At 39.8% G+C, this 6,995-nt stretch overlaps 1 long non-coding RNA gene across 1 annotated transcript; it reads left to right on the top strand.

Annotated features, from left to right (window-relative positions):
• Nucleotides 1-1,990: 1,990 nt before the first annotated feature.
• Nucleotides 1,991-6,633, top strand: LOC142176386 (uncharacterized). The gene is made up of 2 exons (XR_012704940.1): nucleotides 1,991-2,557; nucleotides 4,899-6,633. It is a non-coding gene; the product is annotated as an uncharacterized LOC142176386 (long non-coding RNA).
• Nucleotides 6,634-6,995: the final 362 nt, after the last annotated feature.

Genomic DNA, 6,995 nt, shown 5'->3' with positions numbered 1-6,995 from the left:
TTGTGGTAAACTTCATGTTGTTGATATAAGCATCATCGCCGCTGCCGTAATCATTTGGAAGGTGTAGGTTGGTGAGGGTGGTTTTGGCTGTCCTTGATACTCTTCGCGTCTGGAAAAGTTTTTCCTTCCCCGGTCGCTCAGATTTTCTTTGAGGTGTCCTTGTTGAAGCATATTTACGACCTCCTGTATTAGGGCAATACAATCCTCGGTTTTGTGTCCTCGTACTTGGTGGAACTCGCAAAGGGCATCTCACTTTCTGGTGCTCAGATTTAACCTCATCTTTTGTGGCCACTTTACCTTCGGTCCAAATTTCTCTAATGCGTAGGCTATTTCTGAAGATTAAACATAAAAATTGTGAGCGGATAACAAATGGGGCATACCTTTATCGTTCCGGTGATTCCCTGTACTTGGTCTAGGTGGGCTCTCTTCGTGGCGGGAGGGGGTGCAATGGCACTTCTGACATATGGTAGATATCGTTCCCTATTGGGTCGTGGAGATACAAGATCCCTCATGATATCATTTCTTCGATCTTTCTTGGACTCGGCTTGTACCAAGGTCAATCGGTGAGTCAGCCCATTGAGGTCGTCCTCGTCTGCTCTAACCTCGGGACAATAGCCATTGTATTTCATCCCAAATAGTTGGTTGATATTCATAAACTAACTTAACAACTTTCTTGTCGCCCTTGAACCATTTCTGCTTAGCCCGTTTTGGAAAGTTGCGATAGCCATTCATTCCGACATATTTAGTAAGGTCATTCTTACTCGGTTAAATTGGGCGAGTCCCTCAATCCTTCTCCCGATGACTGTTTGATAACGAATATATCATTCATTCTTGCCTCTGCCTTTTTGGCCCTGGCGTGGGCGTTACAAACTTGTTAACCATCTCTTCGAATGTTTCAATAGAACGTGCGGACAGTTGTGAATACCATGTCAATGCCCCTCCAGTGAAAGTATCGTCGAAATTTTCAACAAAATGGAGGACACTTGTTCTTTGGCGAGGTCGTTGCCTTTCACGGCAGTTACATTGTGAGTTACATGGTCCTCGATATTTTTCGTACCATCATATATTTTCAGATAGGGTGGAATTTTGAAGGTCTTTGGTATGGCGTACGGGGCGGCTTCATCACTGTATGGTTGCTCGACAAACCGACCAGCATCCCTCTTTAGCAAGAGCTTCGGGGCACCTGGTATCTTGTCGACCCCTTCTTGGTATTCTCTTATTTGGTCCCGAAGTGTTTTGTTCTCGTTCACCATTTCCTCCAATTTTTTTAGAACGGTTGCAAGGGTGTCGTCACCTGCACTATTAACGATGTTGTGAGCAATACCTGTTATTGGAGTAGGGAGTGGGTCCTGTTGTAGACATGTAATTTTTGACCCTCCCCAAGATTTTACATATTTTAGCATTAAATATTTAGTCTAGGCCTAATATCGCTTTTTTAACTAGTTTTGACTCTTTTACTTTATTTTATCACTAAAATGAAAATTACAAAAATATTTTCTTTTATTTAGCTAATTAATATTCTATCTAGTTACTTTTAGTTTATCTTACTTTTCATAAAATTGAAAAATACAAAAAATAGTCTTGACATTTTAGTTTACAAAAAGATAGTAAGAAAAGTTTCACAAAAAATAGTTTTACTAGTTTAGTGCAATTTTTAAGTTGTAGGTCTTTAGCGACTACTAAGTAGATTTTAAATTTTTCTAATATGATTATTTTATTTATATTTTAATATCACCTATTGTCCTAGATAATTAGTAATTCGTGAAGCTATTTTGTTTAAAATTAATTTAATTTTAGAAGAAAAAGAAAATGAAAACAAACAAACAAAAAAAAAGAGGGGAAGATAACAGAAACGAAAACGTGAAAATGTATTAATAAAAGAAGGAAGGAAATGTGACCTTATGTTTGATTTTGGTTATGACTTACAATTTGGAAAATATTTCATTTTTTGATATTAGTAGAGGACCACACGGTGTTGTCTGGAAATTTTGGTTCTTCCTCTCCAAGATCATCACTAATGCTCACATATATAATGACAAAAATTGAGCTAAGCCCTAGAGCACCAAGACCAACCGTTGCCCACCTTCTTCTTAATGAAGAGACCACCAAAACCCTGACAGTCCTTTCCTCTTCTTCTTGATCCCAAAACGCCATAGAAGACCTAAGAGACAGCAGTCCAGCCGTCGGGCCCTCTACTACTCAGGACCAAACGGAACTGGCCCCCTAACTTCTCAAAAAAGAAGCGGCCATCTCCTCACGCCCAGCTCCACGCCGGCCACCACCCAACTCGCCGGAAATCGAGCTGCAATTGTCGCAACCACCAACAACACACTCTCACCTTGCTCTCATTTCATTAACGATCCCCACACACATAGTCCAAAAAAAAACAAAAATGTTCTGCTTTCTTCATTCCCAGTTTCGAACGTTGGTCCTAAAAGTGGGTTTTGATTGAATCGAAATTCGAGTTGCTGTTCGAGGTTCGCTCAGAGTGTCGTACGAGGATTCGGTCCAAGATCATCCATATGACTTGGTTTTGTGGTTACCAGTATCCATCGAGGTCCAATCCCTTCTATTTTCTCTTGAATCCTTTGATTCTATCATTAAGATTGTTTGTTGATATGCTTTTGATAATGTTCTCTTTGAAGTGATTTGAAGTTAGTATTTGTTTTATTATAAAAATTGTGACATTTAATATATGGAATCTACTTTACTCGTTGTGGTTGACTTTGACATCTTATGAATCAATTGAAGGAAGAGAGTTGAATTAATAAGTTGAATTGAATTAAAAGGGCAGTGGAATTGAAAATTTTGAAAAAATAGAATTTTGTTTAATGTGACTTGTTTTAATACTTCTAATTAGTTATTGTTAGCTCTTTCATTCAACTCTAGGAGCATGACTTAGGCCGACCACACTTGGTTAGGCAAGTTTTAGGATTTTATTAGTACTGAGGCAAGAGGTCGTTCCCTTAGTTAAATTTATCTGGGGAATGCCCCGAAGGATTTGTATATATTTTATTCCGGGGAATGCCCCAAAATATTTGTATTTGGAGGTCAAAAGTAAAACTCGTAGTACTTTTATTCTTGTTTTATATTTATTTTTATTTTATTTTATTAGGTGGTGACGACCTCGAGCCTCTTTTGATTTTTTTTTTTGTGTTTTTACCTCAATTTGAATATCTTAAAAGCCAACTTGATCGAGTACGTAACCGTACTAGTTACTGGACTTGGGGAGTGCCTAACACCTTCTCCCCGAGTCAAATGAACCCGCTTACCCGAATCTCTGGTGCAGACTTAGTTTTGGAGTCCAAAGTGTTTAAAAAGGAAAAATCATTTTTATAAAAACGGTGATCTGACACACCGAAACCAATGTCTGGCGACTTTGAGTTATTTCCTTTTGAACACAATTTTGTCACTTTTTAATTAAAAACCCTTTTGAGTTTTACAAATCCTTTTATTATTTTTAAGAGAGTTAGTGAAGTAGAAAAAAGGGGTGTGACATCTCGAGTAACTCTGCTGGGGAGTTACAGGTTCGAGCTAGTACTTGATCTTGTTGTCTTTTTAAGATGTTCGGTTGAGGTTTTTATGTGTTTTATTTGATTTATTTTTGTTTATGTCGCTTTATTTGCTAGTTGTTTTATGTGTTTACACTTTTTCCTTGATGTGTTACTGCCTTATAACTGTCATCATATGCATTACCCGGTCAATTCTTTCTGCAACAAGTCTCGGAGTACGCGTCGCGTACATGAACTCTTCGTTGAGTCACCCTTATTTGGGGGGGGGGGGGGGGGGGGGGAACAATGGAGTGGGTGGAAAGCTTGAGCAGCCACCATCAACCATACGCTCCCCTGAACTGCTTTGTTAGTGAACCACAAACTTAGGTCAGCCTTTAGGTCATTTTTATTTGCATCATGTCATTTAGACCTAGTAGGGCTCGGTCCCAGGTACCGTGTCCCTTTGTAGGAAGCCTATCCAAATTTTGTCAAAATAGGCCCGTGGCCCAAAAAGACATTCAATTATCCCTATGTGATACATGTTGCATCTTTAAGGGTAAAAAGGTCATTTGGCGGACCGATGTTTGGAAAAGAAGGGTGAAAAATAAAGCAAGTAGGGCCTAGTTATATTTTTCTTCCACAGCTTTTTCGAGAAAAAAACAAAAAAAATTGAAAAAGAAAATCCAATTTTTTTTACATTTTCCATCATTTTCCAAAAATTCAAAAAAAAAAGAAGGAGAAAAAGAAAATCCAAAAAGATTTTACATTTTCCATCATTTCTCAAAAAGACAAAAAAAATATGATTTTTCCAAATTAGTTGCATTTTTTAAAGGCTTTCTCCCATATCCAATCTTCCCGAACTACGCATACTTGATTCTCGTCTTTCGGGGTGGGATACGTAGACAGCCCACATAGGGTCCGGTCTTACTAGTAAGTCTTAGGTTCTTGGCTTTGCGGGGTCTTAGCCAAATCTTGCATGTCTAGCCACTTTTGGTCACATCGGCCATTCTTGTAAAATGGGGTCATTTTTGCAAAAGTGGTTTAATAACCCATGTCTTAGGATTTTAAGTCCACAACTAGGTGTCATATTACTTTAAGGTACGTCCTTATTCAATTTGTATCTTTAGCCATTTCTGGCCATATCAGCCGTTTTTGCAAAATGGGTCATTTCTGCAAATTATTTTGGGCCATGATTATTGGGAGTTGAATCCATATGAGCTTTAGTGAGGTATTTCCATATCTTTGAGGTAAATCTTGTTGAATATAAACTTCTAGTCATCCTTGGCCACATAGGTTAATTTTGCAAAAGTAGCCCGATTATGTCTTGCATGTGTCCAGTAGGAGGTGTTGTGGCGTCACATAGTGTCTTGAGTTACTAATTTATTTGGTCTTATTTTTCTCATTTAGGTGTGGATCAGTTTACCAGAGCTCGAGCATGGCAAATACCCAGGACCACTGTATTTAGGAGCTGCTTATAGATACTTTTATGGCGTATCGAGGTCGAGGAGGTTGTGGGGGCTATGCGTAAGATGAGTAGGGGCAAAGCAACCGGGCCATACGAGATTCTGGTGATTTTGGAAGTGTGTAGGGAGAGCAGATTTGGAGTGGTTGACTAAGTTGTTTAATGTTATTTTTAAGGCGAAGAGGATGCCGGATGAGTGGAGGTGGAGTACGGTGGTTCCATTGTATAAGAACAAAGGTGATATCCAAAGTTGTAACAATTATAGGGGTATTAAATTACTGAGTCATACCATGAAAGTATGGGAGAGGGTCATTAAAGCGAGGATGAGGAGGACAGTGTCTATATCCGACAACCAGTTCGGGTTTATGCTGGGTTGTTCTACCACAGAAGCTATACACCTTGTTAGGAGGTTGGTGGAACTGTACAGAGAGAGAAAAAAGGATCTGCACATGGTGTTTATTGACCTAGAGAAAACGTATGACAAGGTTCCTAAAGAAGTTCTCTAGAGATGCTTGGAGACAAAAGGCGTGTCGGCTCCCTATATTATGGCGATTAGGGACATGTATGATGGGGCCAAGACTCGGGTTAGGACAGTAGGAGGCGACTCTGAGCATTTTTCGGTTGAAATGGGGTTACACTAAGGCTCTGCGCGTTCAATCCGTTCTTATTCGCCCTGGTGATGGATGCATTAACAAACCATATTCAAGGGGAGGTGCCATGGTGCATGCTATTTGCCGATGACATAGTTCTGATTGATGAGTCACGAGCTGGGGTTAACGAGAGACTAGAAGTTTGGAGACAGACTCTTGAGTCTAAAGGTTTCAAGCTGAGCAGAACGAAGATGAAATACCTGGAGTGTAAGTTCAGCACTGAGCCGGAGGAAGTGGGTATGGATGTGAGGCTTGAATCACAGGTTATCCCAAGTAGAGGTAGCTTCAAGTACATTGGTTCGGTTATCTACGGGGGAGGGGTGATCGATGGGGATGTCGCACACCGTATTGGGGTAGGATGGATGAAGTGGAGGTTAGCATCCGGATTTTTGTGTGACAAGAGAGTGCCAACGATACTCAAAGGTAAGTTCTATAAAGCGGTGGTTAGACCGACGATGATGTATAGGGCTGAGTGTTGGCCTGTTAAGAACTCACATATCCAAAAGATGAAAGTAGCAAAAATAAGGATGTTGAGGGGGATGTGCGGGCACACTAGTATGGACAAGATTAGAAATGATGATATTTGGGAGAAGGTACACGTGGCTTCCATTGATGACAAGATACGGGAAGCGAGGCTCAGATGGTTCGTACATGTACAGAGGAGAAGCCCAGATGCTCCAGTAAGGAGGTATGAGCGACTGGTTGTGGAGGGCACGAGAAGAGGTAGAGGGCGGCCTAAGAAGTATTGGGGAGAAGTGATCAGGCAGGATATGGCGTGGCTTCAGATTTCTAAGGACATGACACTTGATAGGTAGTTATGGAGGTCGAGTATTACGGTTGTAGGCTAGGAGGTAGATGAGTTTTGCATTACCTTGTACTGTTGTGAGCCTAGTCTGGTAGGGTTTTTGTCTAAAATAGCTAGGGGCGTTGTCGTGTCTTACTATTTTCTCTTTTCAGTGCAGGACCATTTACTAGCCATCATTTTTGTTTTGCATTTTTCCTTCTGCATTTTATGTTTCTATTTTTCCTATGATCTCTGTGGTAAAACTAATATTCTCTCCTTTTTGTTTTTCTTATTATCTTGAGCCGAGGGTCTTCCGAAAACAGCCTCTCTACTCCTTTGGGGTAGGGGTAAGGTCTGCGTACATACTACCCTCCCCAGACCCCACTTGTGGGTTTTACTGGGTTGTTGTTGTTGTTGTTGTTATAGATACTTTTATGTTTTGAGTCTGTCATGCATGTTGTCTTTTACTTTCTAGTCTTGTACAGTAATATTGATTCTTTTGTTATATTACTTCCCATTTTGTATTTGAAAAACCAAAAAAAATTTAAATGAAAAATCCAAAAAGATTTTTGTTTTTTAGTTTATTTTCCATTATTTTTTCCAGAACT

This window comes from Nicotiana tabacum, chromosome 22 (assembly GCF_000715075.1).
Source record: "Nicotiana tabacum cultivar K326 chromosome 22, ASM71507v2, whole genome shotgun sequence".
Taxonomy (NCBI): domain Eukaryota; kingdom Viridiplantae; phylum Streptophyta; class Magnoliopsida; order Solanales; family Solanaceae; genus Nicotiana; species Nicotiana tabacum.
This window is presented reverse-complemented; position numbering and strand designations above follow the sequence as displayed.